This window comes from Miscanthus floridulus, chromosome 12 (genome assembly GCF_019320115.1).
Source record: "Miscanthus floridulus cultivar M001 chromosome 12, ASM1932011v1, whole genome shotgun sequence".
Lineage (NCBI taxonomy): Eukaryota > Viridiplantae > Streptophyta > Magnoliopsida > Poales > Poaceae > Miscanthus > Miscanthus floridulus.
Genome location: NC_089591.1, coordinates 46,609,737 through 46,621,210, shown reverse-complemented (window position 1 = coordinate 46,621,210; position 11,474 = coordinate 46,609,737). Strand labels below are relative to the sequence as shown.

At 40.8% G+C, this 11,474-nt stretch overlaps 1 non-coding gene across 1 annotated transcript; it reads left to right on the top strand.

The window, feature by feature from the left end:
- The first annotated feature begins 3,088 nt into the window (after positions 1-3,088).
- Positions 3,089-3,197, top strand: LOC136498734 (small nucleolar RNA R71). The gene has a single exon (XR_010769740.1). It is a non-coding gene; the product is annotated as a small nucleolar RNA R71 (small nucleolar RNA).
- The last annotated feature ends 8,277 nt before the right edge of the window (positions 3,198-11,474 follow it).

Here is an 11,474-nt window from a genome sequence, read left to right as displayed (position 1 = left end):
AGTTTTAGGCTCAGAGTAAATCTTCGGGTCAAAACAATTGTATCTAAAACTCGGGAGAATTCAAGGCTGAAAACTAGGTACTTGAAACGAATTATGGTAGAGCAACTATTCATCATTTCCATGCAAAGAGGTTATCTTCGGAGTCTATTTTATTTTAGCAGAAAAGCAAACTTCTGTACACACTCTCTTTTTATTTTATTTCAAACTTAAAGATCACACCAATCTACTATAGAGCTTAAAAGGAAATCTTTATTTTATTTTATGATTGTGCATCTTTTTATTTTTAATAAATAACACACTTAAAAGTAGTAAAGTAAAAGTGAAAAAGAATACTTAGCTAGATACATGGGGGATGCTTTTCCCCCAAGCTGGATGATGACATAGTCGTTTATTCTTGCTGTGTAGCAAACTGGCAGCGAAGGTGTTTTCCCTCCATTGGAGCATTGATTGATGTTGATGATGGTTGAGGCAGTGCTTCAATAGTGGATAGAACATCCACTTGCTTATCTACTCTTCTTCGATCCTTCAAATCCTGTGAAGCTCAAATAGACAACAAAACTTGTGGAACCAATTAAGCGTTAGTAGTGAACCACCTAAGCCTCAATTGTATAGCTCTTCCATTATTTGATTATGTTTCTTTTAAGCATAATTGCAATAGGATCTTTTTCTCAATATTTTTTGTTTTTGGATTTTATGATGCAATAGAAAATGTAACAAGATGAATAAATATTTATTTTTATTTTTATGCCACCACGGTAAATATTCCTGCAGGTTTTATGCCACAAAATTATTCACATGGGGCTTAGGATTTATTGATGCAATGCAGTAAGCAAATATTTATATTTTTTTCTTTTTCTAATACAGATGTAGCAAAGTAAATACGCAACATAAATTACTTATGCTAATATGAAAGAATAGATATGCTAAAGGAAAAATTAATTGTGTAATGCAGAAAAGGGAAATATGGATAACTACCGAGTTTACCTCCTGGTGAGGGTTCGGTGATTTAAGTCCTCCAAACAAGACTTTCTATCTTGTTCAATCTTCCCATGGTGCATCATTGGGCCAGAATGGCGACCCTGGTTGCATCTCTTGTGATGGTGAACTGGGCGATGATCCCTTCTCCTTCCATACCTGTTTAGTTGGTGAAGTTGACTTTGATGTTGGAGACTTGTCCTTCACAGGTTCATCTTCTTCATCATTCGTTTCTTCCTCATTCTTTGGAAGCTGATTCTTGTGGCATTGGGATGAACGGTGCCTCCTCCTCGATCTATTCTTCTTTGGCTGTTCATAAGTTGTATAACTATTGAAATAACAGCGTACCTTCTCGGAAGGGAACTAGAAGTGGACCTCCCCTGATCTTATGTAAATGATTGCTCATGTAGTGTTGAGGAACGGTCTTCCAAGTACTATCGGTGGATCATATTCTTCCTCTCCCATGTCAAGGACCATGAAGTCAGTGGGGACATAGTGATCTCAAATTTGCACCATGATATCCTTTGCTATCCCCTCCGGGAATTGAAATGTTTGGTCCGCCATCTACAGCTACACATAGGTGGGGTACAAGGGTTCTTTACCAAATAAATACTCATAAGTTACCTTGGCCATTATGTTGACTCCTGACCTAGTGTCGCAGAAGGTCTTGTGGAAGATTCTTTGATTGATCATGCACTCTATCGTTGGTACGCCTGGATCATCCTGTTTAAGGAGGTATGGTGATACAAGGACATGATCGTACTCTATGTGGATTGTGTTGATCATCCTCACTGATTCTGCTTGTGACTACCTGGTCTTATTCCTCCTCCTATTTGTCTTCTTTTCTACTACCTTGTACTCATATATGTATGCCCTTTGTGGATGAGCAGGAGTTTGTAGTGTCTTATTCTTGAAAGTGAATCTCTCTTTTCTATCCTTGATAGTGAAATAGATCTTGGCACTATCGGCGTAGATGATGGCTTTTGCAGTGCTTAGGAATGGTCAGCCCAAAATGATGGGTGTCCTCTCATCTCCACCTATTTCAACTACCACAAAGTCTACGGGTACATACAAGTGTCTAACTCATACACATACGCCTTCAAGGATGCCCTTTGGGTAGTAGAGTGACTGATCTGCAAGCTGCAAACATATGGTTGTGTACAACAATGGATCTCCATGGATTTTCTCATAAATTACCTTAGGCATGACGTTAACGCTTGCACTAAAGTCATAGATAGCTTCTTCAAAAGTATTTGGCCCAATGGCTATTGGAATGATAGGTCTTCTAGGGTCACCCTTCATTTCTGGCATGGAGCCATCTTTCCATCCTCCCGATGGTTGATCTCTATAGTACCATCTAGCATTGAATATGTCAACAAGATTTGTAGTTTCTAATTCTTTTGGCTGCCCCAGAATCTTACCTTTGTCGACCGGAGGAACAAAAGATGCTAGCTGAGCTATTTGAGATTCTATCATTTTGTTAAAGCTATGATGGTTCTTAATGACAGAAGCAAAGCTATCCATTCTATTATTAATAGTTTCTAGTAGTTTATCATTGGAAGCTATCTTCTTAGACATTTTATCCAATAATCTAGATTGGCCAGTGACTAAATCTCTCAAAGGTGTATTGAAATTATTACCTTGATAGTTACCTTGGTAATTACCTGAGTAGGTAGGCCTCTGTTGCTGATTCCAACCTTGATTCTAAGGATGGTAGTAGTTGTTGTTGTTGTTGATGTAGTTCACATCCTCTTGGATTTCTGGGCAGTTGTGGCCTGAGTGCCCAGTGCCTCCACACTCTTCACATGTCATGTGGGAATCATGAATGTGCATGACCTCTTTCTTTTCATTGGCTCGGTCATCAAGCCTTTTCATTAGCAGGTCCATCTTGGCAGACAGCATGTCTACCTCCTTGAGCTGGTGTATTCCACCTCTCTTGTGGGTCTGAGTTTGTTCTTCATTCCAACCTTGGTTGGAAGCCATTTTCTCAACAAGAGCGATCGCATCTCTGATAGTAAGTGATAGAAAAGCGCCTCTAGCAGCAGCATCCATTGTCTCATAGGTGCTGGTGGTCAACCCATGGTAGAAAGTTTGCATGAGTAGCCAATTCTCCATCCCATGATGAGGACACTCTGAGATGTAGTCTTGAAAGCATTCCCAAGCCTTAGGGACAGATTCATCATGTTATTGCTGAAAACTCAAAATTCTCCCACGCAGAGCATTTGTCTTACCCATGGGAAAGAACTTCACTAGGAAGGTAGTGGAGTAGATATCCCATGTAGTGTTCTTGTCTTTATTGGTGTAGAACCATTGTTTTGCCTTTGCAACAGTGAAAATGGGAAAAGGTGGAGTAGAATAGCATCTCTGGTTACTCCCTTGATGGTGAAAGTGCTGCAAATCTCTAGAAAGTGTTGGAGATGTGCACTCGCATCCTCATGTGCCTTTCCACAAAACTGACTAGCTTGCACCATGTTAATAAGAGCTGGCTTGAGCTCGAATCCATTCTCTCCAACATCGGTTGGTGGTCCAGTATGGATGTTAGCAGTGGTTGGAGCAGAGAATTCACGAAGAGTCTTGTTAGCCATAGCTTCAAATTCTAGTGTCAAACTTCTTCTTATTCGATTATCCTTGGACTCTAGAGTGAGAACCTTCTTGAGACTAGCATTAGCTTTCTTGAGTAGTACTTCTGGATCGTCTAAGTAGTTTATCGGAAGATCAAAACCAGTCATACATCACCCTGCATAAGATACACAAGTAGACAGACCAAGGGTAATCCTATTGGAGTAGAGATAAATGGTTTCCTCAATCACATCAGTGTGGTACAAGTGATATCAATATTCCTTTTGAATAGCCTTTCAACCTTTCCTAGGCAACGGCACCAAAAATGCTTGTTGACATTTCTTAGCGTCACTATCAAGAATAGAATTTGAATTCTATCCCCGACAATGGCGCTAAAAATGTTTGTTGGTATTTATTAACTTGACACTTGTTTTAGTAGCCACCTATTGATTACCTTCACCTCTAGCTTACTTGTACCAGGTTGTCATCCCTAGTGTTGGAGCTAAAAGTGATTGTTGGCACTACCTAGCATTACTGCTACATAGTTATCTTATTATTTCATGTGACTAGAAAGAGGATAAAGATAATAAAGGTATCCACAAGCGCACAGATAATTATACCATTGTAGCATTTTACCCAGGAGTATTCCAGGGGTCGTATTTATATTTTACCACTAGGAAGGGATGGCTATAGGAATATGATAATAACTTGTACATGCAATGGAGAGTTAACCATGTCTAATCCATCTACTCATAACAGGGATAAGTCATAAGATAAATGATAATGAAAGATAAATAACAAGTCATATATAATATAATTCACTTAGAGCACTCCCTTCTATGGCATTAGCATGGTTTAGGTAGAATAGAGAAATATTCCGAAGTCATTCTTAATCACATGTCAAAGTATACTATGATTAGTGCAATTACACCTAGCAATCATGGCAAGAATACTTCATATCTATACACAAGGGACATTACTAAGGAAGATCAAGAATGGAGCAAGTCTTCCTTCGCAACCGGGTCCTACTTGTCCTATATTCGAGGAGTGGACTACAAAAGACTCAACGGGAGTGTCACTTCCGCGATCTACCACATGGCCTGGAATATAGGGTGCATTCACAGGTAAACAACGTATAAGCACCACGCTTACGCAATGTTGACCACTCACCCATGATATCAAAGAGTGAGCGCTATACGATCTTATGCTTGAATATAAAGACATTCTAACTATACTAAGCATATAATCAATGTAGACAATGAACAATATAATCGAGAACATAAACAATATATAGAGCAATGTCAAATCCATTGTAGCTAACAAATAAATACAGAAAGATACAAGAGAGAGGTTACAGAAGGCTTTACCAAGCCACGCTCTTAACACGATGTAGAATCCAAGCGAAGCTTGCCTCCCTCTACTTCTAACCTATGTAGCTATGCCCTAGAATGTGGTGGAGCTCTAAGGAAAATAGGGTTTTTGGCTCTGATGACTTGATCAAATGACTTCTATCCTTTGAACCCAGGGGGTAGGGGTGTGCTTATATAGGCCGGTGGGATGAACCAGAGCCCTTGGATCAAACTGACCTTGATCAATGGTGAATATGCGAACCCTAAGGTGGTGGAGGAACCGACGTAGGAGGCTAGGGTTGACAGGTGGGACCCTAGGTCGGTCGACCTGGGGTGGGGTCGGCTGACCTGGCTCACTGCCAGGTGGGCCCCCCCTTTGGCGGGTTGCCTTCTTGTGTCTTCTAGATCCTTCTCAACTTGGTTCCCACATAGGATATGCTTTTTAGCCCGACATATGGGTCCTCTTTGGCTCTTTTCCTGAGTAACCCTTGCAGAAACAAAGATTTACCAAAACCTATGGAATTCTGTTAGTTTAACCCCTAAGTATATGTTAGAGATTAATTTATGTCCTTATTCATGTTTGGTTGACGATTTATAATAGTAGTTAATGACCATCAACAGTCTGTAGTAAGGAAAATACTATAGACATGTCTGTAGCCTAGACCCATCTGTGGCCCATAGCATAGCCCACCCAGCACAGATATACACAGATCATAGATATATACACTGATCTCACACAAATAATATATATATATACACAGATCATAGCTGTTCATCACAAAACTTAATTTGTTCATCACATGCAATCCATCAAGTTTGAAGAGGTCAAACAAGTCATCTAATCCCACAATCAAAGGCTCAGATTCTGCATCACGCAAAAAATGCTGGCGCTTGATCACAGCAACCATCCCGGCTATCCTCTTCTCTTCACATTATTTCATGTACCAAGCATGAAGAGCAACACACCCAGGTCCTGCCTTCTCAAGCTATGTTTCTGATAGGAATAGATCTCCAAATTTGAACTTGGGTTGGCCTATGTCCATATAGAACCCCTAGGGGCACTCTTAGATGATTTGGTGGGTTTCTCCACCTTCTGCTGCTTGGCACCCACCTGCTGCTCTAGTTTGCTATCACTCTTGGCTGCTCCAGGGTCTATCGATGGGTTAGCTAGAGCAGTTGTGGACTTAGCTATCTTTGGCATTGGCTTCGGCGCTGGCTTTGGTGCTGCCCCAGTCTCTTTTGAAGCACTCTTTTCTTCAGTAGTGCCACTCTTTGCCTTCTCAATAGTTGCACTCTTAGAGGCACTCTTTGCCTTCTCATTGTCTACCATAATGTCCTTTAGATTGCTTTTGGAGCTCCTAGGCAGTGGAGGTCTTGCTAATTTTAGAGAAGAGAGCACCTTTGGTGATACCACAAGATGGCCTCTCCTCCACTAGACCCTCTTGTATATAGCCTGTCCAAGAGTTCTTACCTCATCACTTGGGTAGGGACTGAGCGGTCTGTCCTCATGTTCTAGATATGCATAATCAATATGTACAATGGCAAATGTTCCATTACTGGTTCTAAACATAGCTCACTTTGCTATGGGAACACCTGATCCCTTGCTACCTCAACCTCTAGGGTTGATTACAAGGGTACACAGTGTTGGATCTATCAGAAGGTCCATAGTATCTAGATCTAGAGTTGCATCAAGTCCGTCGAACTAGACATTGTCGACTGCATCCAAGGCTGAGGCACGGCTGCTCTTCCGACCTCCTAGGCTACTTGAAATGCACTCCTTACTCATGTAGCATGGCCATGATATCATGTGTGACCTTCTTGGTAACTTATTCTGTCACTTGGCTTCTAACTTCTTTGATAGCTTCCACATCCACATCACTTGTTTTCTATACATGCCGACACAGTCCGGCCAATGCTTCCTACCACTGTAACTAGACACACCACGCACGTGCCATGTCTATTCTAGGCTGCCCAAGACCTCTATGAGCACATGTTGGTATACATTAATGCACACAGAATAATACACAAGCGTACGGATATTATACCAATGTAGCACTTCATCAGGACTTCCTAGTTTTATATCGAACTCGAGGAAATGTGTGTGAGAATAACTAAATCTAACTTAACCTAACTTCACAATCAAGGCTTGATAATAGGAGCATAGAGGTGATTGCTAAGGTCTTCTAGTTCTAACTTCGGTAAGCTTTGTCCTCTATTATTTAATTCTAGGGATATTACTAGAGAAAACACAAGCAGAGTATGCTTCCTATAGTAACAATGTCCCGCTAGGCCTACTAACAGGAGGTGGACTACAAAGGATTCAATGAGGCTATAAGATTCACCCTCATGAGCTACCACCGATCTAGAAAATCAGGTACATCCATGAGTAATCGAGTCTAAGCACCACACTTACACTACGAATACTACTTTAACCCAGGAGCTACAAGGATTAAAGTACTCAAAGAGAGTCGCAAACCTAAAGAACAATGTGAACAAGATGCTTACTTGGATTAGAAGTCGATTACCAGAGAAATCTCAGAAGCAAGCTCAAGAAAAACTTGATTCTGCCAGGGTACAAGCCGTAGAGAGAGCACTGATAGGCTGGCACTTCCTCCAAACTCTTCCCTCTCACTCTATCTCTCTATCTCTAATACAAGACTAGATTCTATGGATGACTAATCTTCTCTTGATTGCTAGCTCTGATCCTAGTGGAGATATGGATTAGGGTTTCTACCCCTTAGGCTCTTAGGATCATATGCCTATTGCTTCAGCAGGGGGTGTGCAGGCATGTATATATAGGTCAAAGCGCCAATCCTGAGCCCTCGGATCAAATTGACTTGAATAAATGGTGGAGATGCAATCCTTAAGGTGGTGGAGAACCAATGTAGCAATAAGAGGCTAACAGGTGGACCCCATAGGCCAGCCGGCCTATAGGTGGGGCCGGCTAGCCCCACATGTTAGTGTTATGTGCCGTTCTTCGGTGGAGTACCTCCTGGAGTCTTCTAGAATCTTCTCATGCTATTTACGCGGTGGAATTCTGTAATTTCCTTTAACGAATAGGTCGTCCTTAACAGTTTTATGATTAAATCCTACTAGAAACACAGATTCACTAAAACTCATGGAATTTATTAGTTTAAACCCCTATGTCTATGTTGGTGATCCATTTTAATCATTTATGTAAGGTAGATTGATGGTTTATGTTGGATGTTGTCTACCGTCAACAAGCTCCCCCATACTTAGGCTTTTACTCATCCTCGATAAAAGGATGGATTACTCAAGACATAACCTTGGGACAAGACATCAACATAAAACCATTCTTAGTCATACATGTACCGTGGGATTCAAAGTGTCTACCATAAAACTTTAGGCAGTTGAAGAATGGAACAGCTTAAAACAGATCACCATCTTCCTTTAGTCAGGTCAATTGGAGAAACATTTTAAAATTTTGAAAACAAAACATAGCTTACCTTCTCCTTTTATGGTACTCTCAAATCACTCAGTATATGTGGTATTTTCAAATCCTCACCAAGGAAATGATGACTTTTCCTTCTTTTTGCCTACTTCTAAAGCTTATGTGGAGCTCAGGTAGGGTTGAATACGAAAACATACTTGCATTGCATATATTGTAAAGTTAAAACAAGGATCTGAGAAGAAAAATGTCATACTCTTAGACCAAGATGTGCATGTGTGTGGATATGTATATGGTGGCTATCCTAATTCTACTATGCTCCTTGAAACATATCTCTTTTGTTTGAAACTTGATAACACTTTGCAAGAAACATGGGCAATCTTATTCATCTCTTTTTCTCTTTTTTTTCATGGTGGGCATCTAAGTACCCATTGTTTTCAATGTCTCGAACACTTGTCCATTTTTTCAATACTTTTTCTTTTGCATAGCCCATGCCTCATCTCTACAATGGGAAGCTTTTCAAGAGAGACATTTATAAGAACTTGGAGTATTTATCTTATCAAACTTATTTTTGTGTCTATTCCCAATGTAGGAGTAGAACATTTTTGGGTGGATGGAAAATATGTTTTTGCATACCCCTAGTGTAGGAGCAGCAGATATATGTGGAGTGTACGTGATCTTGATCTTGGGAGCATGATAAGTTTCTTGACAAGGGTCACAAAGTTTGACCAAACTCAATACAAATACAAGTAGTATATGTAGAAGGTTTTTCCTATTCTATCATATCATGTATGGCTCTGGTGGGACATTGCCTATCATAGAGGAGAGGCGTAGCTATTCTTTTTAACTTTTTGAAATAAAATTCTCCAATAACAAGACGTCAAGAATCAAGTTCTCATTGTTCTACTATATCTCATTCCACAACAACTTAAGTAACATAGGGTCCCTAATAATAAGTTCCCAATAGTAGCAAGACTTCCAAGAAAAGCATTATGTGAGTCTATCCCTTAAGTCATGACTAAAATAATCTTTCCTCATGTTCTAAAGTTGTTTTATCAAAGGATTTTTCAATTTGGTTCTAAATAGAAATGAAACATGTGAAAATAGAACATATAGGCCGCAAATCTGACCACGGACAAAGCTCAGGGCGAGGTGGCACCATGATGGGCTAGTCAGCCCATGGGCTTGGGCGAGCAGCCTGCTCCAGGTGCTGCTTGAGGCCTGCTTCATTGGACGTGGTCCTTAGTCCATTACTTCCTGAATTTCATGATTTATGCGATCGAATTCATTCTGTTATCGCAGTGTGCTTCCCCCACACTTGTTTCCTATTTTCTTTTATGCACAACACGTGGAGACAAACACATATCTGAAAAGAAATAGAGAGCGGGTAATAATAACAAGATTCCATTAATATCATAAGGCACTTTATTACACAAGCACAAACTAAGCACAAACTTTTGACTAGCTAACACAAACTTTCAACCAATCTAATAACTAAGCTAAGCGAGTAACCTAAACATACTATCTTTAAACACTTGACCTAACTACTCGTGCCTTATCATCAACTATCTAACTCTCACTTTCTAGTCTTGGTAACAAAATGATTTAAACTGTTAAGATCTTGTTGTAGGCTCTTGCGATAAATGTGTTCTTCGTCGATCCTCTATTCTAAGGTATAGACCACATCGGTCAGATCTTCTATCTTCTTCTGCAAGAGAGCCATAGTCATCCATGGGTGTTTCTCCTTATTTTCTAGGATAGCTGATGGTGCCTTCCTCTTCTCCACCTTAGGGGGAACAACTTTGATCTGATCCGACAGAGCCCGGACTCCATCACTGGTTGTATGAGGAGTAACTGACTGATACTTTGTGCATGTACCATCTCTAAACTTGTTAGTCTTTACTCCAGTTAGCACCTCATGTCCCTTTGGAGGAAGGAGGTTGATCTCCTTCATCATCTTGATCAGCTTTTGGGCATCTAGACGAGGCTCTTGCTAGTGTGGCTTGCCTTCAAGAAGTGGGCATGGTGGCAGCGGAGCGATCACCGGATGGTGGATAGCTTAAGCAAAGTAGGAATGGCTTGAGAGAATGCGGGTTATTTCTGGAGGAATGACGGTTAGCGCAAGCACATCGGGCTTCTTGTTTAGATCAAAACCGTAGGGGACAATCTGCTTGTTGACCATGGGAACTAGGGAGGAGGAGAGCTTTGCTGCTGTTGGAGATAGAATGCTTTGATGGAATGACCATGGAGGCAGGCAGGGCTCGTTTATATAGTGGGAATCAACTTGCAGCATGGGTCAAGATCTATCCATTAGGGTCTCATAACAAAGGAATATGCGAATGCGGCGATAAACTACGGAATAGGAGAGGGGAAGGTTCTAGAATACATGAGAGAATTGACCGGACGCAAGGCAAACGATAGGTGGGCCGGCCAGCATAGAGGTGGGGCCGATCGGCCCCACATGGTGGTCTCTCGTGATGATTTTTCTTACGTCGGTTTCTAACCTCTATCTAATCCTAAAAAGTATATTTATTCATTACAAAACGTAAAGAGGATGGCAGTGGTGTAAATCTATGGTAAAATTAGAAAATCTACCTCATCCAAATCCTCAAGTGGTTTTTCAGGTTCTAGAAAGATCTTGAGACGGTGACCATTTACCTTGAATAGCGTACCTTTGTCATTTTGATGTGTTACCGCTCCATGTGACAAGGTGCTTATCACCATGAATGGTGCTTCCCATTTGCTCTAAAGTTTTCCATGCCCGAATAATTTAACCCTAAAATTAAAAAGTAATACCTTATCTCTAGGGACAAACTCCTTCTTGATCCTCTTATAATGCCATCTTTTAGTTCTCTCCTTGTATATCTTGGCATTGTGATTTGCTTTCTCACACCATTCATCAAGCTCAGAGAGTTGCATCTTTCTCTTGGTTCCTGCGGCTTCAAAGTCCATGTTCCATCGCTTAATGGCGCAGTGAGCTTTGAATTCTAGCTCAACGGTAGATGACAGGTCTTCCCAAAGATGAGTTGGTGTGGTGACATCCCAAGTGGTGTTTTATAGGCCATTCTGTAAGCCCATAGTACATCGGGTAGTCGATCTTTCCATGCAGTCCCTTTCTCATTGACCATCTTCTGCAGAATATTCTTGATTTGTTTGTTCGATGTTTCTACTTGGCCACTTGT